The sequence below is a fragment of the Ostrinia nubilalis genome, chromosome 19, assembly GCF_963855985.1.
Source record: "Ostrinia nubilalis chromosome 19, ilOstNubi1.1, whole genome shotgun sequence".
Classification (NCBI taxonomy): domain Eukaryota; kingdom Metazoa; phylum Arthropoda; class Insecta; order Lepidoptera; family Crambidae; genus Ostrinia; species Ostrinia nubilalis.
The window spans coordinates 1,736,912-1,763,500 of record NC_087106.1 but is presented as its reverse complement, the minus strand read 5'-3'; the positions used below and the strand labels follow the sequence as shown (position 1 = coordinate 1,763,500).

General features: G+C 38.0%; 1 protein-coding gene and 2 long non-coding RNA genes across 4 annotated transcripts in view; 1 reads left to right on the top strand and 2 right to left on the bottom strand.

The window, feature by feature from the left end:
* LOC135081030 (uncharacterized) overlaps nucleotides 1–25,924 on the bottom strand; it is a 168,789-nt gene extending 142,865 nt beyond the window's left edge. The window contains exon 1 of one of the 2 annotated variants that reach the window (XM_063975749.1): nucleotides 25,889–25,924. The gene's annotated coding sequence lies outside the window, so the exon portion shown is untranslated. The remainder of the gene's footprint in view (nucleotides 1–25,888) is intronic. The other variant, XM_063975756.1, reaches the window with a different exon arrangement.
* Nucleotides 2,294–4,373, bottom strand: LOC135081026 (uncharacterized). The gene is made up of 2 exons (XR_010259102.1): nucleotides 3,112–4,373; nucleotides 2,294–3,020 (listed from the first exon to the last, which is right to left on the bottom strand). It is a non-coding gene; the product is annotated as an uncharacterized LOC135081026 (long non-coding RNA).
* On the top strand, nucleotides 5,060–6,358 carry LOC135081025 (uncharacterized). Its single transcript, XR_010259101.1, has 2 exons — nucleotides 5,060–5,520; nucleotides 5,612–6,358. It is a non-coding gene; the product is annotated as an uncharacterized LOC135081025 (long non-coding RNA).
* Nucleotides 25,925–26,589: the final 665 nt, after the last annotated feature.

Sequence of the window (26,589 nt, the reverse complement as noted above, 5' to 3'; positions counted from 1 at the left end):
TCTAGTTTTTAGACTGTACAAAGATCCCTCTAAATAAAAGAAGCGAGCCACTTCCACGTGAAATTAAGTATGAATGAGGGACTCTAAGTGCGCGTGTACTAAGTATTTTTTGTTGCAAGGTAGCATCTAATACGTTTACATAAGACACAGTGTTTACCTTGATCGGTCGTTTGGTACTTACGACTGCACACCAGATATTGTTTGTAGAAAAACTGATCATGGAACAGCTATATAGCACTATAATGTAACATAGGGTAGTTAAGGCTTAAAGCTGAATATTGATATAAGCATTCAATGTTAAAATTAAATGTGGAACTCAAAGCATGACACATAATTATTCTGAAACCTTTCGAATGTGCAAATTAGTCGACGAAAAAACACCAATTCCATCATTGTTTCTACTTCACAAATAACGGTTTCTATTAAAAATATTTTTTCAACTTTTGACCGTAGCAGTTTCGTGTACAAAAATAATAAATGGGAACTCAATAACTCGTTGATTTTCAGCCATTACTGGATATGCGGTAAAATGTTTCGTGGAACGGAACGCGAATTAAAAAGTCAATATTTCAGAGTCTCTACTTTTCTGATATAATTTTCCAATTAATAAATAAAAGGTTTTAAATATGTACAGTCAATCTGGGTAACTTTGTCCATCAGTTTAACATCCATTGGTAACATTTTACAATTGGTTTAACTACGGATCAAAAAACTAGGCCTTTCGCCCGTATTCACAAACGATGCTTGCTAAAATGAAGCAGTAAATCGAACGCACAGCGTTGAATAGAGCTCTATGATGGGTTCGTGTGTCACCCTGTGCGTCCACGCGCACTGTGAGAACTCATAGTAATGTTTGTGAATACGGGCGTTAGTTTAAAAGTTATCGGCACGCGCCATATAATTTAACAGTCATACGATATGACAATTATTCAAATCAATTATTCAGCAATAACCCGGCATTTTCCATAACAATGAAATCGTTATGAAATTTAACTCTTCTGAGTACCTGACACGGGTGGGGATAATTATTTTTAATTAGCACCATTCTCTGAATTTTTAATATTCCTATCAGTATGCACCGTCGTGTATGAACAGTGGAAACGTAGTCAGTAGGTTTGCTCACACTAAGCAGAAAATCACTATGAGTCAGATATAGTCGTTGACAGCTTATCAGGAACTTATCTGTCAGATAAATTAGAGCTTTTGATACATAGAGATGTCGACCTTATTATGTCAGATAGAGACTAGACTGGGCGTCCCATCAGTTTGGTAACATATTGTAAGGCCCGTATTGCTTGCTTAAGTAAAGTAGAAAATCGAACGCACGGCGTTGAATACAGCTCTGTGATTGGTTCGTGTGTCACCCTGTGCGTCCACGCGCACTGTGAAACCTCATAGTAATGTTTGTGAATACAGGCGTGAGTACATCATTTAGCTACATATACAGTGACTGAGTTTCTTGCGCTGCTTCTTCTCAGCACTGGCCCATTTATTGTCCCGAAGCAGTGGTAGGGTTAATACTGGGACGTGTACTTGTGACTTTAGGAGTTAATATTTATTTTATTTTATTTTATTTTTATTTTACACTAATTACAGAGTTGAACACAATATCACTCTGAATCACGTGAGTAAAACTTTTTAACCCAGAGTGACCTTACTTATCGCTTTTTTGTTGTAGCCCGATTTAATTTTAAAATTCATAACAATAATTTTGTATGGGGCTCAGTAAGCGCATTGAGATAGGAAATCATATTAGCGACGATGAAAATATAACCTATGGGGTACCTCAGGGTAGTGTCCTGGGCCCGACATTGTTTCTTGTCTACATTAACCAACTCAGTAATTTGACTTTGACCAATGGACGTGTTTTTACGTACGCAGATGACACTGCTCTTCTTTTTACTGGGAAAACTTGGGAATGTACTCGAATTTCTGCTGAAAATGGCTTAGCAGTGGTATCACATTGGCTCGAGGATAACCTCTTAACGTTAAACACGGCAAAAACACACTATATCTGTTTCTCCATTTATGATCGTTCTCAACCTGCTGCCGATTTCAAAATAAAAATTCATAATTGCAAAAACATTTCGGATTCTGACTGCTCGTGCGTTGACCTGTGCAAGAAAGGATTTTTTCCTGGCGGCTTGGTGACTGGAATTGAACCGCCACCGGTGCGGACAGAGAAGATGGTGAATTGTCTGCACGTGGAAAAGAGGTTGTCCGGCTTGCAGAAATTTATATAAGTTACCGTTCCTTGTGTGAAATTAAAAAATATAAATAAAACAGCTCCCTCTCAATTGACACAATTTATTTTTATCTCGTATGCTCCTATATAGTTAACAATTACGATATTATAATAACTACTGTAATAGTGCCAATCTCAAGGGATTCAGGGTCGTTAATTAGGTTCGGTTTGGTGAATATTATTGCCACTACAAATTTCTTAAAACTCAGCCTAAATATTAAAAGACTCTAATAGTTAAGATAACTGCACGATGTCAGGTCGGAAAGACTCCTACTTGAAGGATGGAAAAGTGGGTACCTTGGAAGCCATGCGGTTATAAGCCGTTACCCTGAACGTTCCTCTCTTCTTCCGGGGTCCAACGGGTCTCGCACACTTTTAGGCTCCAAGCAGCGTCCTCCACGGCCTCAAGCGCGCAGTGCCAGATGAAGCTCTTGCATCTCTTCGACAGGTAAGCGTTCAAACTCTTGCAGAGACAGAGGTTTGATGACAAGGAGGAAATGCGAAGAGATCAGCAGTTTAGAAAGGACAAATATTTGATACGAAATGAAGAGAAATTAAAATATATGAAATATCAACATGTAAAATATGAAATCTATGAAATCCCGCATCTGAAACGAAAAATACGTGTGTCAGCATCACATGTGGAACGTGGCATTAGGTTATGAAAAAAACCGCAATGGGAAAGAAATACTTACGAAGGCTGTTCACTAATTTGAGCTTCGCTCGCAGCCCTCAGCAACCCAATACCCTCATCCGAATAGAATTTAGGGAATCTCTGAAAGAAACGATCACATGAAATAACCACGTACTGGAATACGAAAAATATCAATCACGAAAAATAAATAAATTCTCCGACGGGAACTTACCTCATGTGTGTTATTTTTATTTATTCATCAAGAAATTATCGTGGATGCATTTTGCACCACCCGATTTGAAATAAAAGGAATTACATTCCCGAAAATAATCAAATTGCGGTTGCGCACGATCGACAAATTCCTAAGTCATTTGACAGCTCCACTGACAGCCGCTCTGTCATAGACATCGCGATACGTTTCGTTTCGCCGTTTGAAAAAGTAAATACTGTACTAATAAAACCATGATGAAAACAATTTCCAGAACACTGAAAATATTCTACTTGAAAAATAGAATAATCAATATAAAAACACTAGGAAATGTTTCATCAAAGTATATTTCAATTAACTGAGCAAAAAGCGCCATCTATTGCAAATTAATTCTAAATCACGCCAATAGATGTCGCCAGTGGTATCCAAAATCAGAATATTGAGAAGAAATATTAATTTGTGAAAAAACAGCAAACGGCAACGTTACAATACCCTCCCCCCTAGACATTCGCACGGAGAAAGAATCTGAGCTGCCCTCAGCGAACTACAAACTGAAAAAGAGAAAAAAAAAAATGAATCTTTACACCAGAAAGACCCCCAAAAAGTCCAATTGAGAAAAAAAACTAACTTACTAACTATAACTAAACTTTCACAAAAGCAATACCAAACCAAAATAATCCATCTACCAGGACTGATGTTCTACCAGCCAAAAAAAATCTCTCCTGTCCGAGCATCCAAAATTCCCCATAAAGTCCCAACTGTGAACCAGTGGTACTCGATTTCCCCAGTAAAGTAGAACTTGACATGCAATTCTACTCGTTCTTTTTCCAAAACGTTGTTAGGCTATTTCGGCCATAACTAACATTATTTGCTAAAATAAAATAAAAATGCCTGGGTTATAAAACCGCAGAACAAAACGTCGCTGATAACAATATAATTGGACGTCATCGCAACAAAACACAACCACAGGGAATAGTGCTCAAAACACATGATGTCATCCCTGGAAACAAAAATCTGGACTATAAAGTCACAGAGAAAAAAAAACACGAGGCAAGTATACAGCAGATACTTGTCCACTCGAAAAAAGAAAATTAAATCGCATACCCTAAATGGGGCGATCACAAAACTAACCTAAAGGCTTCCCTAAAAGGGAAAAGTAGCCTTGGCGTCATTGTTGGTAGAATACCAAACAACACTTGTGAAACAAGTCCTACGGCTGAGAACCCTGGCAAAAAAAACTATTCGGCGAACTGAGGGTGAAAACAAAAGACAAAGATTAAACCTTGATGTCCTTGATATGCCAAGTACCGAGAGGCTTGCCATTGTGAGCAATTAATTCATAAACAAGCGGAGATAGTACCTTCTTGACAATGCACTTCTCGTACTTTGGGGCAAGCTTGGTAGCCTTGAACTTCTCAGCGTCACTCTGAATGTACGTTTTGCGCCACACCTCCTGACCCTCTGAAAGTTTGACGTTACGTCTTCTGAGGTTGTAGTACTTGGTGTTCGTAGCGTGGGCCTTCAGCAAATGCGAACGTACCTTCTCGAACACTTCCTTCAAGACGCCAAACTCCCCTGCATAGTCTTCTCTTGGCATAGCAACTTCATAATCGCAGTCGTCCGTTTGCTTATAAAAGGAGCCATTTATTATAGGTTCTCTGCCATGAACCAAAAAGAACGGTGTAAATCCGGTAGATTCGTTCACAGCACTGTTAAGTGCGAACTGAATCTTAAACAAATTGAGATCCCAGGTTCTATGATCTTCTTTCACGTACGAAGATACGGCAGTCATTACTGTTTTGTTATACCTTTCGACCAAGTTTATCTGTGGCGTGTATCTAGGACCGTAATGTACACGAGGGACGTTATATTTCTCCAACAGGCTACGAAACTCCGATCCCGTAAATTGAACCCCATTGTCGGTAATTACGGTTTCAGGAATTCCATGAGCCAGGAGAACATAGTGTATTGTAACGTTGCCGTTTGCTGTTTTTTCACAAATTAATATTTCTTCTCAATATTCTGATTTTGGATACCACTGGCGACATCTATTGGCGTGATTTAGAATTAATTTGCAATAGATGGCGCTTTTTGCTCAGTTAATTGAAATATACTTTGATGAAACATTTCCTAGTGTTTTTATATTGATTATTCTATTTTTCAAGTAGAATATTTTCAGTGTTCTGGAAATTGTTTTCATCATGGTTTTATTAGTACAGTATTTACTTTTTCAAACGGCGAAACGAAACGTATCGCGATGTCTATGACAGAGCGGCTGTCAGTGGAGCTGTCAAATGACTTAGGAATTTGTCGATCGTGCGCAACCGCAATTTGATTATTTTCGGGAATGTAATTCCTTTTATTTCAAATCGGGTGGTGCAAAATGCATCCACGATAATTTCTTGATGAATAAATAAAAATAACACACATGAGGTAAGTTCCCGTCGGAGAATTTATTTATTTTTCGTGATTGATATTTTTCGTATTCCAGTACGTGGTTATTTCATGTGATCGTTTCTTTCAGAGATTCCCTAAATTCTATTCGGATGAGGGTATTGGGTTGCTGAGGGCTGCGAGCGAAGCTCAAATTAGTGAACAGCCTTCGTAAGTATTTCTTTCCCATTGCGGTTTTTTTCATAACCTAATGCCACGTTCCACATGTGATGCTGACACACGTATTTTTCGTTTCAGATGCGGGATTTCATAGATTTCATATTTTACACTATTTTTATAGACATTTTAGATATTTCAATATTTCATATTGATTTCTCATCATTTGGTATAAATTATTTCTCCTTTCTAAACTGCTGATCTCTTCGCATTTCCTCCTTGTCATCAAACCTCTGTCTCTGCAAGAGTTTGAACGCTTTCCTGTCGAGGAGACGCAAGAGCTTCATCTGGCACTGCGCGCTTGAGGCCGTGGAGGACGCTGCTTGTAACCTAAAAGTGTGTGAGACCCGTTGGACCCCGGAAGAAGAGAGGAACGTTCAGGGTAACGGCTTATAACCGCATGGCTTCCAAGGTACCCACTTTTCCCTCCTTCAAGTAGGAGTCTTTCCGACCTGACTTCGCGCAGTTATCTTAACTAGTAGAGTCTTTTAATATTTAGGCTGAGTTTTAAGAAATTTGTAGTGGCAATAATATTCACCAAACCGAACCTAATTAACGACCCTGAATCCCTTGAGATTGGCACTATTACAGTAGTTATTATAATATCGTAATTGTTAACTTTATACGAGCATACGAGATAAAAATAAATTGTGTCAATTGAGAGGGAGCTGTTTTATTTACATTTTTTTAATTTCATACAAGGAACGGTAACTTATATAAATTTCTGCAAGCCGGACAACCTCTTTTCCACGTGCAGACAATTCACCATCTTCTCAGTCTGCACCGGTGGCGGTTCAATTCCAGTCACCAAGCCGCCAGGAAAAAATCCTTTCTTGCAGTGGCGCCCCACGTTGGGCGCCACTGCAAGAAAGGATTTTTTCCTGGTGTGTGTTATTTTTATTTATTCATCAAGAAATTATCGTGGATGCATTTTGCACCACCCGATTTGAAATAAAAGGAATTACATTCCCGAAAATAATCAAATTGCGGTTGCGCACGATCGACAAATTCCTAAGTCATTTGACAGCTCCACTGACAGCCGCTCTGTCATAGACATCGCGATACGTTTCGTTTCGCCGTTTGAAAAAGTAAATACTGTACTAATAAAACCATGATGAAAACAATTTCCAGAACACTGAAAATATTCTACTTGAAAAATAGAATAATCAATATAAAAACACTAGGAAATGTTTCATCAAAGTATATTTCAATTAACTGAGCAAAAAGCGCCATCTATTGCAAATTAATTCTAAATCACGCCAATAGATGTCGCCAGTGGTATCCAAAATCAGAATATTGAGAAGAAATATTAATTTGTGAAAAAACAGCAAACGGCAACGTTACACCTGGAGAAAGTTGAGCATACTAAATATTTAGGAATAATATTTGATCAAAGATTATCCTGGCATGTTCACATTGAATTGATCTTAAATAGAATTAGAAAATTAATTTGGACTTTCAAGATATTACGTCATATTGCAAATAAGGAATTATTAAACCAAGTATATATTTCATTAGCCCAATCGGTTTTAGGTTATTGTCTGCCGATCTGGGGAGGTGCATCTAAAATGAAATTTTTGGAACTTGAAAGAGCTCAACGATCGCTGGTGAAAGTTATGTACTTCAAACCCTACAGGTTTCCTACTGATATGCTCTTCCTGACGTCGGGCCTCCTTAGTGTACGTAAGCTTTATGTGCTCCTGATTGCCTTAAAAATACACAAATACTTTCCCTACGACATTAAACTTATAAATACTGATAGCAGAAGAAAGAAAAATGTTGTTCCTACAGCTATGGTCAAAACTACTTTTGCTAAACGTCAATACGGTAGACTGTCATCCTCTATTTATAATGTCCTTAACAATGAATTAAATATTTATCCGTTGACTATCCATGAGTGTAAAAACAGAATCACAGAGTGGCTTAAGACCAAAAACTATGACGATATCGAAAACCTAGTCAAACCTTATACATAGTATTTACACACGCACACACGCACACACATACACACACACACACACACACACACACACACTGACACACACTGACACGCGGTACAATAGAGATTAGAATAAGTTCTACTTAAATATTGTTAACACAAGAGCGGTGTTTCCTAACACAAGCAACTGTATGCTTAAAAGGAAACTCCAAACCCTGTATGTTATTTAATTTTGTAATGAAATAAAATATTTTGTAAAATATTTTTGTATTTGTATTGAACAGATTGCATTTTAAATATGCAATTAAGTGATATAAATATTTGTTACATTCATAGTATTAATTAATAGCGTATTAATTTTGTCATTGATACAAATGTTCGGAAAATAGGCAATTCTCATTGATTCAATCATTGTAAAAACACCAAACAACAACAAAATGACTGAATTTCTTTCGCATTTATAACACTAAAGGTTTTATTCTGCGGTTTTTGCAGAACTACTAAACGTAGTAATACGTTTTTCAACATTCACACGAACTTCCCGTTTTGTAGTGTCCCGCAAAAAACCGACCCGTTAGGCCCAGAACAGACGGTGAAACGCAACTGCAACGAAACTGCAACTGCTAGTTACTTTTGATTTGCATCTAAGTTTCACGCGACCAGTTTGAAAACTTTCACATCATTAGTTCCATAAAACGGGTTTGAGGACCAACGCAAAACTGAATTGCCGTGGAAAAGGGCCCTAATGCCCCTAATACCTATCTCTGCTCTATTTAGTCCTAATAAAATAGTCATCTCCCATATCATATACTCAAAGATTCGAAGCACCAAAATGAAATGGCAAGATGGTTGATTTATGCCATAAGTTAGACGTCAGCCGTCGAAGTTACGAACTTGATTCGAATAACTAAAGTTAACGGCAGATTTCGTAGTAATGATGTGGTATTCTGTATCGAGTGACTGAGCTGTGACTGTTATACAAGTATTTTTGCATGTAGTTAGAAGTTGCACTGCCATAGTAGTGTGTCGAAGTACTTTATGAATAGATCGTTTCATCCACGAAGACGCGCCCCACCATTCTTCCGCTAATGTTTGAGTGTTATCGGTACACGCTAAAATTATCCATGAGTGCACACGGACACTACAATAATGAGACTCGGATTGCGCGGATCAAACTCCCCGCACCCCGCGCGACTGAGACCAAAAATTGGTGGGGCGCGTCTTCGTGGATGAAACGATCTATAGGATTTCTTTTAACCACAAAACGGTCTCTTAGAACATATAGTGTGTGGGATTGTTATTTCGCAAAAGCTAGGTGTAGGAAAAGATTTGAAAGTGTAGGAAACCAATGAGCTGCTGTCAGAGTGACATTGTAAGTGATGTCAATGTCACTCTAGAAACGTCAGAATAGAGGAACGTGCGCGGACTTTTAACGGAACGTTTTTATTAAGTGATGAATTGTATTTAAAATGAGGCAATATAATGTAATAGTTAAGTATCCAGTGTTTTATTTATGAAAAGAGATCTACTGGCCAATAATGTTACGAAATAGTAACGTTCCTGCTTTTAATTTAAAAATATTTTCACAGATCTTCAATGTACGGATGAAAGCAATTTGAGTAGTTGCTATACATATTACTGTGTATGTTTTGCAACATAAATACAGTGTGAGTCACGTTAAAGTGTACATATGAAAATAGATGAAACTAGACCTATTTTTATCGACAAAAAAAGGCCAAAATTTTTTTGAGATTTTATTTAATTTTTTATAGAATTTTTTTTCTTCCAATTTTTCTTCAAACAAAAGAAAACGTAATAACTTTTAAACTAAGCGGTATATCCTGATAAAATATAAACAGTAATAATGCTAAATAACAGGCGATACTAAAAAAATACATAAAATACACAAAAAATGCCAACAAATAATAAAAAATGATACTTTTTGAAAAAAATCTGCTTAAAAATTCGTGTTTTTTTGGTTATTTTATAAATTTCTCCAAAAAATGCCCCTATAACAGGTGGTTTTTATTACTTTGTATTATTTTCTATCGTATTATCTTTGTAAAACCAAAAATCGCATGTCTCTGTCCCTATCACAACATTTGCTATGATCGTTTGAACAAAGGCCTGCCACAACATTATTCTCCGCTACAGGTAGAGACAATTTTAATTTTACTAAAATGCTTATTTTACTTCGAAATCTTTTGTTTTTATTTGAAATCTAAGTTGTCTTTATCAAAATTACAAATCTAGAGCCATTTTCAGTTTTGTTGTTAACGAAGCGTTGAATGGCGCGCCCGGAGAGGCTTAGTTCAAACGATCATAGCAAATGTTGTGATAGGGATAGAGACATGTGATTTTTGGTTTTACAAAGATAATACGATAGAAAATAATACAAAGTAATAAAAACCACCTGTTATAGGGGCATTTTTTGGAGAAATTTATAAAATAACCAAAAAAACACGAATTTTTAAGCAGTATTTTTTCAAAAAGTATCATTTTTTATTATTTGTTGGCATTTTTTGTGTATTTTATGTATTTTTTTAGTATCGCCTGTTATTTAGCATTATTACTGTTTTTATTTTATCAGGATATACCGATTAGTTTAAAAGTTATTACGTTTTCTTTACAATAAGTAATCGGAAGAAAAAAAATTCTATAAAACATTAAAAAAAAATCTCAAAAAATTTTTGACCTCTTATTTGTCGATAAAAATAGGTCTAGTTTCATCTATTTTCATATGTACACTTTAACGTGACTCACACTGTATAGTCTAAAGTTCTGTTTAACAAACCTAAGTGCGCATTAACATTTATCTACATACAATGTTCCATTTTAATGCTTTTTAGGTACTAAAACGGTACTTAAACTAATTAATTAGAACGCTAACTAATATGAGTCTTAGGAAATCTACATACCACTATAAATGTGGATATACACTAGAGCATTTTTTCAAGCATTTTCATGTAATGTAACGTTTTGGTGAGTAAGACACAGACACAGCTTATGACCGCAGTCTGTGGAGGAACACTATACGTGATCGCGATCGTCATCAGTGAAGGACCGAGGAAGAATCTTCTTCCGTTTCTGAGAATGCTCGGAATTCATTTCTCGGCGTAATGCTCACAACGAGTGTGCATTTACCCATAATACTTCGTTGTACCTTGCGTTCACTTTTTGTTGAAATGTGCATCGCCCGCGCTCGTATAAAGAGTGGAATAAATGTTACACCAATACGCTCGTTGGTTTGTAAAATTAGGTTATAACAAAGCGGCAAACCTGCTCGACCTTTGGTTCGTGAAAAGGTGGTGGTGTATTATGTAAACCCTGATCTTCCTAACATAAATAAATAAATAAATTAAATCAAATCTTTTATTTAAGCAAGTAGGCTCCCAAAGAGCACTTATACACGTCCCAACTCTACCACTGCTTCATACGGGTTACCTACGCCATATCGAATGACAAATGATCGAAAATCAAAATATCGAATACGTTTCATCGAACGATCAAAATATCGAACGTTCAAAATATCGAATGCTCAAAATATCGAACGTTCAGAATATCGAACGATCAAAATATCGAACGATCAAAATATCGAACGATCAAAATATCGAAAGTCGATTTTATGTTGCATAGTATAATAGGAAGATGGAGGTAAGGGTTCCTTGTTGACTATGGTACCCTAAAGTGGGAAATAAAAAAATGAGTATATGAATCATATGTTTTATTTCTATAAATCATAATTAAGTACACCGGTCACTTGTACCATTAGGTACATATTCTAATCATTTATTTAAATCACATCTAGCTAATAATCAAATAAGACAACAAATGATATTTATAATTTAGTATGTATTGCGATTGCACGTAAAAAATCTAACAAATCCATGTCACTTTTTTTGTCGATTACTTTATTAACAGCCATGTCATCTTTTTTTCCTTTTTTCTTAGGTATTTCTAAACTGCCAGTGCTGAGAAGAAGCAGTGCAAGAAACTCACACCCGTATTCACAAACGATGCTTGCTTAAGTGAAGCAGCAAATCGAACGCACAGCGTTGAATAGAGCTCTGTGATTGGTTCGTGTGTCACCATGTGCGTCCACGCGCACTGTGAGATTCATAGTAATGTAGGATTGAAACATCTATGGCGTAAATACTCTATTGTTTTAAACTCTTTGGATGGACGAACGAGTGTGAGCGAGACGGATGTACGGAGAGTGAGTGAGAAGGGAGGAAAGGGGTCATGGCGGCAAGACGGTTAAGAGTAAAGTGTGGCTCTGTAATAATTAAGAAGAATAAACATATTGTTGGAGGAAACTGATTTTCCTTGCGAAGCCCCGTCCCTACAAATTTTGGGGGCTCGTCCGGGATAATTATCTTCGCGGTGGACGGTGTACTTCGCGAGAAAATCTCAAAAGACGTACGAGCACACGCGTACGACGACGCCATTGTACCGGCCGGCGTGTTTCAAGATTCAGACGGAATCATACGACGGAAACATGCCGAACTACGGCAAAGAAAGACGTAAAAGCCGACAAGACGACTATGAAGATTGTGCTGACGACAATATCACGCATAACCCGACGCACATGTTGCAAATGACGGCGGAGTTGGTGCCTAGATACAGCGGGAGAGATAATACCTATCCCGTGTCACGCTGGATTGAGGACGTCGAGAGCAACGCGGAAATATTCGGTTGGTCTTCGTTGCAGCAGCTGCTGGTGGCACGAAGGTCACTGACGGACACTGCGCAGCTGTGGCTCAGATCCGAACGTCCGTTTAAGAGCTGGGACGACTTGAAGGCCGCGATATCCAAGGAATTCCCAGACACCGTGGACATCAAAGCCATTCACGAACAAATGAGTGCTAGAAAGAAGCGGGTGGATGAAACATGCCTCGACTATATGCTGATCATGAAGGAGTTAGGCAAGCGTGGCAAGATGCCGGACTACGTTGCGATTAAATACATCGTTGACGGAATCGTGGACGTAGAAACAAACAAGATCATGCTTTACGGTGTTACAACCTATAACGACTTAAAAGAGAAGCTTAAAATCTATGAAACGATATCAAGAAAAATGCAGAGTGCTGTGCAGCAGAGGCGTGCAGTGAGTACAAGCAAGCAGCAGAGTGATCGACGAGGGTCGTGGAAGATTCGGTGCTATAGCTGTGGAGAGACTGGACATGCATCAACTGATTGCCCGCATAAAAGCAAGGTATGAAGTGCTTTAAGTGCAACCAATTCGGCCATGTTGGATCGGCTTGCACTTCGACTGCGACGGCGAATCGGAAGACTTCGGAGGAGTTCGGTAAATCTCGGCAAGACGACCACAGACAAAAGAAGAGCGCTATGTTCGCGGCTGACATCACTCGAGACTGCGGCGCCTCCAGCGGTGAGCTATGGAACGAACTACAAGACTACCAACATCATGACAAGAAGCGGACGATGTTCACTACGTCAAACTCCATAGAAGGCAGCGCCCCTAGCGGCTCCAGTACGAACGACGACGAACCAAAGATGGCGACATTTGTTTACGACGAGATGTCAAAATTGTCAACCTCGCAGATCAACAAAACGGAGGAGAAAAAGCCGGTTATTGTGTTGACAATGAATGAAATACAGCAAAAAGCGTTAGTTGACTCCGGCAGCGACGTGAATATCGTATCGGAGGACGTTTACATCGAGTTGGGAAAGCCCAAATGTGAGAAAGATGATTTGGTGCTATCTGGAATTGGACAAGGAACAGTGCGTTCGTTGGGGAAGTGTCTCCTAAACCTGTGCGTAGACGAACAATATTATGTAGACGTGATATTTCACGTAATCAACAAAGAATATGTACCTTACGACGTAATACTAGGACAAGAGTTTTTGAATGACGTAACAGTTGTGATTAAAAAGGGTTGTGTAAAGTTTTATACTAAAGAATGGGAACGACTGGGATGTTATGTGAGTGAGGTATGTTCATCTAATTCTGTTGTAGGTCCCATGAAAGATCCAGCTTTGAGAGAGGAAGTCATCGAGTGTATACAGAAGTACAAACCGGAACAGACGGAGGAAGCACCACTGCAGCTCAAGATTGTGCTTAAGGATGAGGTACCTGTAGCACTACGACCGCGACGACTGGCACTTAAGGAGCAGGAGATTGTGGAGGAACAGATTGCAGAATGGTTAGAAAAGGACATAATACGCGTAAGTCACTCTGAATATAGTAGTTCATTGGTTTTGGTCAAGAAAAAAGATAATTCCATTAGAGTTTGTGTTGACTATAGGATGTTGAACAGAAAGATTATGAAAGACGAGTTTCCATTACCAGTAATTGAAGATTTAATAGATAAATTAAAAGATGCCAAAGTGTTCAGCGTGTTAGATTTAAAAAACGGGTTCTTTCACCTGAGAGTAAGTGAAGAGTCGATAAAGTATACATCTTTTGTTACACACAATGGACAATATGAGTTTTTAAGGGCTCCTTTTGGTTTAAGCATTTGTCCGAAGTATTTCATGAGATTTATAACGATAATCTTCAGAGACCTATTAGCGAAGGGAGAAGTAATTATTTTCATTGACGATTTGTTGATTCCTGCAAAAGATGAAATTCAAGCTGTGCAACGCCTTAAAAATGTACTTATGATTTCAGAGCGATATGGGTTAGAAATGAATTGGAAAAAGGCAAAATTGGTTTGCAGAGAAATAGAATATTTGGGACACTTGGTTAAAGACGGAGAGGTGAGACCGACCACTGAGAAGATAGATGCAGTGATGAGATATCCAAAGCCAGCAACAACCAGGCAAGTTCGCAGTTTTCTGGGTCTAACCTCATATTTCCGAAAATATATAAAAGATTATGCACAGATAGCTAAGCCACTAACAGATTTATTAAAGAAGGACATTTTGTTTCAATTTGGTGATAAAGAGATAATAGCATTTGAGACTTTGAAGCGAAAGTTAAGTGATTCTCCAGTACTAAAGATTTATGACTCAAACCTACCTACTGAATTGCATACAGATGCATCAGCTGTTGCCTATTCTGCGATATTAATGCAGCAACATGAAGATGGTTGGCATCCTGTTTACTACATGAGTAAGAGAACCTCAGAAGCCGAATCAAGATACACAAGCTATGAGCTAGAAGCATTAGCCATCATAGAGGGAGTGAAGAAGTTCAGAGTTTATTTGTATGGTATCCATTTCAAGATAGTCACTGATTGTCAAGCCTTCGAGCTGACGCTGAAAAAAAAGGATTTGTCACCAAAAGTTGCTCGCTGGGTATTATACCTAGATCAGTTTGACTATGAGGTTGAACATAGGATTGGTACGAAGATGCAGCATGCAGATGCATTAAGCCGGCATCCATGCATGACTATCACTGGAAATAGCTTACAAAACCAAATAAGACTGGCTCAACAAAATGATGATGGTTTGAGAGCAGTATGTGAAGTGCTAAAGCATCATTCTTATGCAGACTACTGGTTAGACAACGGACTTCTATATAAAGGAGAGCAGAAGCAGCTAGTTATACCGAAGTCACTAGAGAAAGAGATCATAAAACAAGTTCATGATAAAGGACATTTTTCTATGAAGAAGATGAAGGAGATAATTAAACAAGACTATTACATACAAGACTTAGAAAAGAAGTTGCAAGAGTTTGTGGTTACCTGCATACCTTGTCTTATGGCAACTAAGAAGGCTGGGAAACAAGAAGGCTATTTGAACCCAATAGATAAAGAAGGTATTCCCTTACACACACTTCATATAGATCATGTAGGACCATTGACAGACACGAAGAAACAATATAACCACATTTTGACAATAGTAGATGGATTCACGAAGTTCACATGGATATTTCCAACTAAGAGTACAACGAGTAAAGAGACAATTGAGAAGCTGAAGATGCACCAACAGCATTTTGGAAATCCTGTAAGAATAATAAGTGACAGAGGAACAGCATTCACCGGGGGTGAATTTCAAGATTATTGCAAAGAAGAGAATATTCAACATGTTACCATCACGACGGGTGTACCAAGAGGAAATGGACAGGTAGAAAGACTACATAGGACTATTTTGGCTGTGTTGACCAAGTTGTGTATAGAACATCCATCATTATGGTACAAGCACATCAGCCGAGTGCAGAGGGCTATAAATAGTACCTACCAGCGTAGCATAGACACGACTCCATTTCACCTGATGGTTGGTATAAACATGAGATGTAAAGAAGACCTGGAAATATTGGATTTACTAAGACAAGAAGAGATTGATCAATATGATGAACAGAGAGAAGACATTAGAATGAAAGCTAAGCAGCAAATACTTCAGGTACAGGAGGAAAATAGGAAGACTTTCAATGAGAAGAGGAAACCAAGTTCTCAATACAAAGAAGGAGATTTGGTGGCCATAAAGAGGACTCAGTATGGACCGGGTTTGAAGCTGAAACCTAAGTATCTAGGACCATACCGGGTGACGAAGGTTAAGCGGAAAGATCGTTACGACGTAGAGAAGATGGATACTGCTGCTGAAGGGCCTAATAAGACGTCCAGCTCAGCTGATCAAATGAAGCCGTGGCCAAATTAGGTAAAGTATCTTGCTATTTTAAATAAGAGGTGATGAATGAAAGAATTTGTAAATTAAAAACCATTTTTATTACAATTGTTACGGTCATTCATTATTGTATATTTTATTTCACTAAAATGTAAAGTTTATCGTAGTTCATGTTTCACTAACTGATTTGATTAATTATAAAGATGAACAATATTACAGTTTTATAAACATTGGTGTGTTTAGAACTTGAATATCTTAAGACTTGATATTGAGTAACCTGAAATTAAAGATTTCAAATTATTTCTATGAGGTTAATAAATAAGATGATATACACTATTTAAGATGTAAAGCGTTTAAGACTAAGTTGAAAGATTTATAAACATTAATAAAATAAAATGATAACTGTAAAAATGTAAAATGAGATGTGTACTATGTCAGGAGGCAAAAATCTAAAATGTTAAGGATTTCATGTAAATTGTAAGAATAGTAGTTTACCGTTAGATGCTCATTTAAGTAGTTATTTACAAAGTATGTTTTGTGTAAGAAGTTAAAAGTTAAATGTAACATAGAGTTTTAATTTTAAACCTTTGGAGGCTTGAATAAGTTTTTATTTACAAAGTTAGCTATGTATAAAGTTTAAGATGTTAGGAGATGTAAGTAAAGTTTAATGAGTTGAGTATTTACAAAGTTTAATGATGTTTAATGAAAGTTAGTGTTTGTAGCTTAAGATTGTCTGAGGACAGACAAAGACAGGATTGCCGAGAGTGTAGGATTGAAACATCTATGGCGTAAATACTCTATTGTTTTAAACTCTTTGGATGGACGAACGAGTGTGAGCGAGACGGATGTACGGAGAGTGAGTGAGAAGGGAGGAAAGGGGTCATGGCGGCAAGACGGTTAAGAGTAAAGTGTGGCTCTGTAATAATTAAGAAGAATAAACATATTGTTGGAGGAAACTGATTTTCCTTGCGAAGCCCCGTCCCTACAGTAATGTTTGTGAATACGGGCGTAAGTCAATTGTCAGATATACTAAAACATATCATAGAGCAGCCCGTTGTTCTATTATAAGTAAACGTTCTAGTCTCTGCTCACCTTAACAAAGAAATGCTAATATTATTTGCATTGCACCTGTTGCCACATTTCTTGGGAATACCGAATTGCTTCAAATGCTATGTTTGCTATGATTTATGAACAATTTGAATAGCCCTTATCTGGTATGTACGAGTGTAAAATTAGCCCTAGTTTCTACTTATTACTAAAGCTTTGTTCGCACTAGTCTCGACTATTATTTAGTCGAGTGGTGACTAATTTAGTAGCTAAACGTGTCCGAATACTAAAAATTTTGTCAGTTACTAAATCGTTTAGGCTGAGTTGCACCAAACTTTGACAGTAAATTTAACGATAACCGGTGCATTTTGTATGGAGTTTGACAGATTTTTGACGTTTGTCAAAGCTAAAGTAAGATGGTGCAACCCACCCTTAGTCTTTTATTTTAACAGGCGAGTAGGAGTCTTCCAGTGACTTGGCCCACTTTTAGCTTGGTCCATAGGCCAAGTCACTGATTTTTTAAATAGTTTTTCTTCCAGTAACTGGGCCCACCATTAATGTATTATTAATAAACTAGCGGCCGCCCGCGACTTCATACGCGTGGATCCCGTTTTACCCCCATTAGGGGTGGAGTTACTAAAGGCGTACTCTACTAAATTACTCGACTAGTGTGAACAAGGCTTAAGAGTCATAAGAGGTCACCTAGATTGGCAGTACTAATCCAGCTTGTTTGCGATGCAATATTACATGCAATGGCAAAAAATGACCTAGAATTGACCTGGAATTAAGTTGAATTTTAAGTGGTATTTGTTTGCCTAGTTCTAAGGGTTTGTGCACACAACACCATTTACACCATACGACGTCGCATCGTGGAAATACATGCCACGATTTTGTGTATAGTCAATCGCTGTCAGAAAGTGGACCGTATTAGATGTAATCCACATGATATAAAAGCAGAATAAAGAAGAAATAGATACACAGATATTGGATACATCCATTTCTTTCAATTATTAATAATGAGAGTCATTTTAAGAAGACGATGTTGTGTCGCTTGCTTGTCGTAGATTCTCACGATGCGATGTCTTACCAGGTCTATATGAAGAGCCCTAAGGGTGTATTTGATAGATGAAATAAATAATAATAAAATATCCTTGGTATGTCCAATTATCAAAATCAGATATTATTAAATAGATTTATTGAATATCAGGTTTTTAAGCTTATTGTACAATTGATTGGAAATCCTTCGAAGAAAAAAAATTTAATCTAAGTTTTTCTGGAAAGGCTCTGAAATGGATCATAACAATATTCTGAGAAGGGACCTAAGTCATGAATTCATAAATTTTAATATAAGTTACTGGAACTTTTTTCTTTCTATAAATAAATAATAACTATGTTATTATACTTCTTTTTTCATATCAAAGTCAACAGATAATCATAATAAGTGCCAAAATATTGGTCTCTCTAAACTAAATAAAATATTTTTGATTTGATTTGATTTGATTTAATATGTTCATGTACAGTCGCGGAATGAAAAGGTTCGTCACCTTAGTGTTGGTTTTCGCTTGCACTAGGTACTGTAAGAGTCAAACCTGCCAACATAACTGTGCAAGAAACATTGCTGCTAACATTTAAATAAATATGACGTTTGCTAACGAATAAGGTTTTGCTTGTTTATTTTTTATCCCATCAGTGCAATGTGACAAAATGTAGTTTTTTTTAATAGATACTTAATGGCAGGTTGAACCAACAAGAAGGTTTTAGTTTATCAATCATAATAATCTTCTTGACAAGTTAAATCGTCAAACAACTTTGATCTGAATAATTTTGAACTTTACTGACGAACAGTTAAAGATTATTTTCTCTAACTTGAGATTATTCTGTAACATAGTTTCAAAAGGTAATATGTGCTCGCGATTCGTTGAAGGAATCAATTTGAAAACTGACGAACCTTTTCATCCCGTGACTGTACACATACATTTATGTATCGTACAGGTGTCAAACCTGTGGCAAAGCAGTCTGGTTTAAGGTGGTCGATAAAAAATTGCCTCGTATAATTACAGAATAACTGGTTCTTTTTTCAGACAAATGCCAACAGATATTTTGTCCGTTCATGCACACAAACCCGCGACTTCTGGCATAGTAGTTTGATACCAGAACCACCAGGTTAGGCGAAAATATAGAATTCCTGGATAGATCCAGTTTATTCTGTAACCTATTACTGATACCGTTTGATAGAGCTCGAGAAACACTTTCAGGTGCAGTAAACAGTTTTTCGATATCTTGTATAGTTTAGAAATAATCGAACGAGATCACGTTTCCACCCTGTATAATGTAAACTTGCCTTTCTCTGAAACTCGAGTCAAGTTACAGAAGACACACATCCCTATTTACGTATGAACAAAATAGGTAAACACCCATCAGCTTAGATGCTTGCGTTTAAATACCGTGGCGCTTCCAGCCTAAAATCACGGTAATGATATACAACGTTCAAGGCTGTCAAACGTGTGATCATATCTATATTTATAAAAGCGAAAGGTCACTCATTTACTGACTCACTCATTTATCATAAAGTCTCTTTTGCATGGGAGTTCCTTTTAGAACGTAGGTGCTCATTAAGAACGGATTTTACGAAACTGGGTCGAGTTTCCATAAAGGGGGTAAAACAGGATCCAGGCGTGTACGAAGTCGCGGGCTGCCGCTAGTATTAAAATAAATATTAAAAAAATTCGGCCCCCATACTTTAAGTATTTAACGTAGGTACACCAGAGTGGGATTAAAATTCATGACTATTCACTAGCCGAGAGGTTGCTCTTCCCAGTAACACTAACTTAGCTAAATGCTTGTTAGTGGTGAGTTCAACACAATAGCTAGACACTCAACAGAGTTTGAAGCGGATCGGACCTCTAGATCGGCAGTAAGATGCCTAAGCGATAGCAGAACTGTATTATTGTCCATAGAGTTGTTTCTGTTGATCTTCGCAAAATTAAGAACGGGACTATCCCCACTTCTCGTTCCCACCGGTACAACTCCTGTGTAGCCTGGATCTACAGCTTGACCTCCAATAAAAACCCTACCAGAGAAGGCCAAGTTTGTCTCGGGGGAAAGTTTAATCTGTCATTGAACCTGCAAAGAAATTAATCCTCGAAGAACGTTCTTAGGGGGAGGAAAAACTGAGAAGTGTGTCTGCTGTTCATTCTCTTGCAGAAAGTCTTAAATAATTCAAACCTCAATAATCAAGTGTTTCAGGCTTCCAGTATTTACCTTCAAGATATCAGTTTCATACACTCCCAAACCGTGTGTCACGAAAGCAAATATCTAGCCGTGCCGCCAGAGTTGGTAAACTAATATCTTTGATACTTATCCAATATCAGAATCATCAGAAGGTTCACTAAATTCTCTTCTTACGACCGTATTCACAAACATTACTATGAGGTCTCACAGTGCGCGTGGACGCACAAGATGACGAACGTACACGAACACAAACAGGAACTAATCATAGAGCTCTATTCAACGCTGTGCGTTCGATTTGCTGCTTCACTTAAGCAATTATGGTTTGTGAATACGAGCGTTAGTCGGGCACTCTTGTCAGAGTGGTAGTGGTTGCGCTGACGAGGCACAGGGTAGGGTGTTCGATGTCATCTCCGAGGCTAGCTCTCCTGGCGATGTGCTTCCATTTCTGACAGCGTCGCGAGTACACTGGACCATGGCGGACTCAGTGGCTTTTGTGATGGCGTCTATCCAGCGGGTTGGCGATCGACCGCGTGCTCTCCTGCCTTCCACCCGGCCCTGAACTAATATTGTTCACTAATTAGCAACACATAAATACGCAATTCATCCCGCTCTTCCTGTGGATGTCGTAAAAGATGACTTAGGAATAAAAATTCGAACTTCAGGCCTCCCTAATCCGACCAGCCAGCGTGGTAAGTATAGGCCAAATTCTCCATTTGCATCTGGTAAATGGAGTAGGAGTAGGAGTTAGATCGGGACGTGTTCTAAAGCCCGGTCCGTGAGCACGTAGAATTTTGTCCAATGACCCCAAGCTACCCATCCTTCTCGCTCCCGTGTAATTATATTGCTGTCGCGACTGTGCGACGGGCGCCCGCAGTGAGTGTGCGAGCTCACGTGCTCACGGACCAGACTATAGCAGTGGCTAACTCCTGATGATAATATAATAATTGGCTTCTGGTACTGCTCAATCAGACCAAACTACTTTAAGTGCTCTTTTCCGGACAATCGGGCTAATTCAAGCTCTCATTTTCAACCAGATATCAAATGAATAGATAAATAATTTACATATTTAGGTGTCATTTCTCGTGATTAAACCCTGAACTGTAGAGTGGAAATAGTATCTCTCTCCCTCCACTTAGATCTACTCCATAAATATTACGTTTGGTGCTACTCTGTCCAACTATACTGTGATACGTGGATGTTGTTACTGTACTCCGTCTCAATTATCTTGATACTTGATGTAGGTAACTATTTGCAGACGCCACGTCCTTGGTATTTGTAAACTTTGAAGGACTATACCATTTGTTGGGGGAGGTTTGGATGTGTCAATATTTCAGTGCAGCCATCAGAAGGGACGGAGTTCAACTTAATGGTGCTTTTGCTAAAGTTTAAACTCGTTTAAGCAGTGTACAGTTACAGTACATCTATTGTTGCAAAATCGCACTTATTGCAACTCCATAAGGCACCAAAATGTTTGTCTCTATCTGCCGTCTTGAGTAAATACTTGAGAGTAAAGTATTTACTTAAGCTTGTAGGACAAACTATTCCTTTACTTTCAATTAAATCATCATCATCATCATCATCATTTAAGCCATAGGACGTCCACTGCTGAACATAGGCCTCCCCCAAATATTTCCACAATGACCGGTTTGTGGCGGCCTGCATCCAGCGCCTTCCTGCTACCTTTATGAGGTCGTCGGTCCACCTTGTGGGTAGACTTCCTACGCTGCGCTTTCCGGTACGAGGCCTCCACTCCATTAAATACTCAATTACAAGTATTGTCTCTTAATAGGGTGCATTAATATTATGATGCAAAGTTGTTACATCATTCACAATATTCAGTGAAGGTAATCAAACAAAGAAACCAGAAGTATGCTGTATCACACAAAAGATGCTGCAGTTTCTCTCAATACAAATAAATAATAACAACTAAACTGAAAAAAATAAATCAATAGCCAATACACACTCGTAGCATTTGCTTGCAGACATAAGTTACCCTGTTTGTTTTTTACCATTATTCAGTAAGTAATGCATTTTCTTTAGAAATAAGAGATATTTTTTTACAAGCAGAGAAATCAACAGTACCTATCACGTTTCAAGAAAAACGTTTGTTCGATCTATTTTAAACCTTATGTCTTATATTTCTTCCGTAAAGGTTCGGCCAAACCAACGCGATCACACGCGATCAGCCGGTATGCAGCGATGGCGACCAGACTTAAGGTTTGGCCAAACCAACGCGATCACACACGATCAGCCGGCGTGCAGCGATGGCGACCAGACTTAAGGTTCGGCCAAACCAACGCGATCACACACGATCAGCCGGCGTGCAGCGATGGCGACCAGACTTAAGGTTCGGCCAAACCAACGCGATCACACACGATCAGCCGGCGTGCAGCGATGGCGACCAGACTTAAATTTGTGCTTAAATGCATTGATCGCCATCGCTGCACGCCGGCTAATCGCGTGTGATCGCGTTAGTTTGGCCAAACCTTAACACCCACGAGAATGCCACACAGCTGTATAATACAGCGCTTGCTCGTTAAAATATGCGCACAATCAGGGTGCAAGTACGCGTGTGTGGCTTGTCGACGGGTTGTGTTGTGCTTTTTATCGATAATAATAGATGTCGATGAACTCGTTATGAGTCGACAAAACTGGATAGTTAAATTAACGGTGGCAGTATATTTCTTTTCGAAAAAGGCGAAGCACTGCCTACAATTTCTCGAAGTAGTTCGACTTTTCTTACCCTCATTACGAAATGGCTATGCCACATAATTGAAACTTAGAAGCTTGGCTCTACATGAGACTATGAGCACTTTCACAGTGCAAGCCATACCCATTACCCATGGATTGTTTTAGCAACATTTTACTGGTAGATGAAAATGTTTTTGGTGGGATTGATTTTTCTGTATATTAAATGTACGAGTAAGATTAAATATTCTGAAACTGAAAAGAAACCTTTAAGCTTTGTGTTAGGATGTAAGTAAAATAATGGAGTTTGGTATGAATGGATACGAACGAACGGTAACTAAATATTAGAATTTGAAAAAATAATTCCTACATCAACATGATTATCGTGAGTTATGCTAAGCGCAAATTATTATTTTTGCTGAAAATATCGAACATTGTTCCATCACGCCCCATCACTAAAAGCCTACTAATCGTCCCATACAATTATAGGCGATCGTCGCGTGACGACACTAGCTTCTTGCCACTTCTTTGCACGCGGGTTAATTAGGATATGCCCTCCTTCCAAAAACGACCCTCAGCCATCAGCACACAGTTCATTTCCCTTTACAAAATGCACAGTCGTTTTCAATGACACTCTAACAGTGAAGAACTATTCATGCGAGCGTGTAGGTGTCGATTTTAGGGTTCCTCATACGTTATGGAAAATCGGTCCTCATAAAATCACTCACAAGTCTAGCCGTTAATCTTTCCCTAAGCAATCATGACTTAAACTATATCCATACTATCGATATCGTTCGTTCGTTTCAGCCAAATGACGTCGTCCACTGCTGGACAAAGGCCTCCCCCAAGGTTTTCCACAATGAACGGTCCTGCCTCAGGCAGGTGGGTAGGCCTCCTACTAGGTGGACCGATGATCTGGTAAAGGTCACGGGAAGAGTCTGGATGCGGGCAGCGGACCGTTCATTGTGGAAACTATCGATATACCTACTTGAAATTAAAAAATCCCTACATTGTCGACATTCCACCAGCTAGCACTAAGCGTTACGATAACTTTTTTTTCATAATGCGAACAGCTAGGGACTGGAATTCACTGCCTGCTGCTGTCTTTCCAGAACACTATAATCCAGGTCTTTTCAAGGCGAGAGTGAATAGGCACTTACAGGGCAGATATGTACCATCCTAGACTGCATCTCACTTAATATCAGGTGCGATTGTTGTCAAATACCTGCCATGTTCTGCATAAAAAAAAACGTACGAAACCCTTTGCACACGACTGACTCGCACTTACCCAGGCTTTTTGTTCTCTGCAGGTTGAGGTGAAAAAGCAGCATCGAGATTTAGCATTACAGCCATTTTCCGTGCACGCCAGTTTTTCGTCAGTAATTGGATAGTCGGTTTTGTAACTTGGATCTTTTCAGGAATATGGTTGCTAGATTTTGAAAGTACGTGGAAGCACGTTTGAAAGGTTTTAGATAGAAGTTTTGGTTGCATTAGAAGTTTCTTTTGTTTGAGCTTTTTAGTGCTGTTGTGTTGGTAATGAAATACGGTTCGAGTTTTTGTTTATCCCTTATTTCAAAGATTACCGACTAGTTCCTGATGATGTTTATCCCCATACAACACTTTTTTTTTCGCAGTTTTTAGATCGTCAACCCAATTGATCCATTTCAAATACCTAAGGTGGCTCATTAAGTGTGATACCGTGATTATAACCTCAGTTATTACAATACAACCCCTATAATAGAAGTACAAGTTATTAAAATTAAAGTATTCCCTATAGTTCACGAATCAGTACTCGAATCTCACAAACAACTCATAAACACTGTCCTTTAGCATCGCAATTTTCGAATTGAGCAGTTTTTCAGGTAAAAAATAAGAACCAAGCTCCCGTTAGTAGCTGGTAATTGGACTTGGATTCCTGGAATTCGTTTATGGAATATCCTGGAATAATGGAATTTTAGGAATTATGTCCAGACGAAATAAGAAAAGATATTTTGTATGACAAATCCTACGGAGGCAATAAGAAATTTGAAGTTTTGCGAGGAAGTCAGAGATTCCAATTAAGGGAATGGAAACAAGTTTGGAATGCAGTTACGACTTGTTTCACTTGTTTATACAAAGGCGGATGAATTTTGACTGCGAGACAATTGTCGGGGAAACTTAAACGTCTTTTTGGAGTTGTTTAGTACCTACAAGATTGTCTCAAACTTCTCTTTGATTTACTTCTCATATTGTTTAGGTTAAGCTAAAAATTTATTACAATTTGATAATGGCGCCTCGTCTTGGAAATGTTAGTTCGAATTTTCACTCCTAGATGGCGTTATCCGTACTTGAGTCGCGGTGTCATATTTTCTTGGCTTTATAGGATGTTTTACATTTCTGGTTATTAAAGTTCTTAATTTCTTTCGAAATTCATGATTACATGCAAATACCAATGCACTCAATAAATTTTACGTTATCTAAATAGAAATCTCATAAAAATGATTTTCCAGACGATATCAATCTACTTTCATAGCACGATACATACTTTCTTCTATCACTTTATAGCTACTTAGAGTTAATTTATACTATTGCTAGACGTGGAATTCGTGATTGATTTACCATTTCTATTTATTTATTTTATTTATTTATTTAATAGGACAACCAACAAGATATACACATAATTTCAGCTGCACTTATCTTACTACGTTTTAATTACTTATGTAAATGACTAAATATATTTAGATGTTTCATTAAATTCATTGTTTTATTACTTACCGCCTTAAAATGTGCAGCGTTGAAGCTCAATCTGTAACAAGTAAGGAACAATATTTTAATTGTTAAAAATATAATACGACCAAAAACATACATAGTAATTATCTTTTATCTAGACATAGTCTAAGGCTGAGTTGCACCACCTAACTTTGACGGTAACTATGACGTTAACCGGTGCTTTTTGTATGGAATTTGACAGATTTTTGACGTTTGTCAAAGTTGAAGTAAGATGGTGCAACCCACCCTTAGATTTCTAAATGAAATGTAGTAATGTAATGTAAAGATGACTGAAAAGGTGAAGGTATTAAACCTTTTTTAAGAATGAGATATACACCACCATAATGTGATGTAAATTAAGGGACCTATCACGTGTAATAAACTATCTGCCAGCAATAGGCGTGGCAAACGGCCGGTTCGCACGGAAGTCTGCCTTGTCGCGACAAGGTCGGTAAAATAACGAATGTAGATTATAGTTGTTTACTGAATTGAAACTTAATATTCCATGAAGAATATTACACACCTACAGTCACAGGAGGATTAATTTTGGAGAATAATCTTAACAGTACAATGATTGAAATGAAATTGTAGATTTTGTTTTTAAAGACATGCTTTCCATTCCAGATTTCCATGATCTCCATGATTTTCATAATTTCCAGACATCCTTTGTAATGTCAGTTCCAGGACGAGTATACTCGTATAAGGTA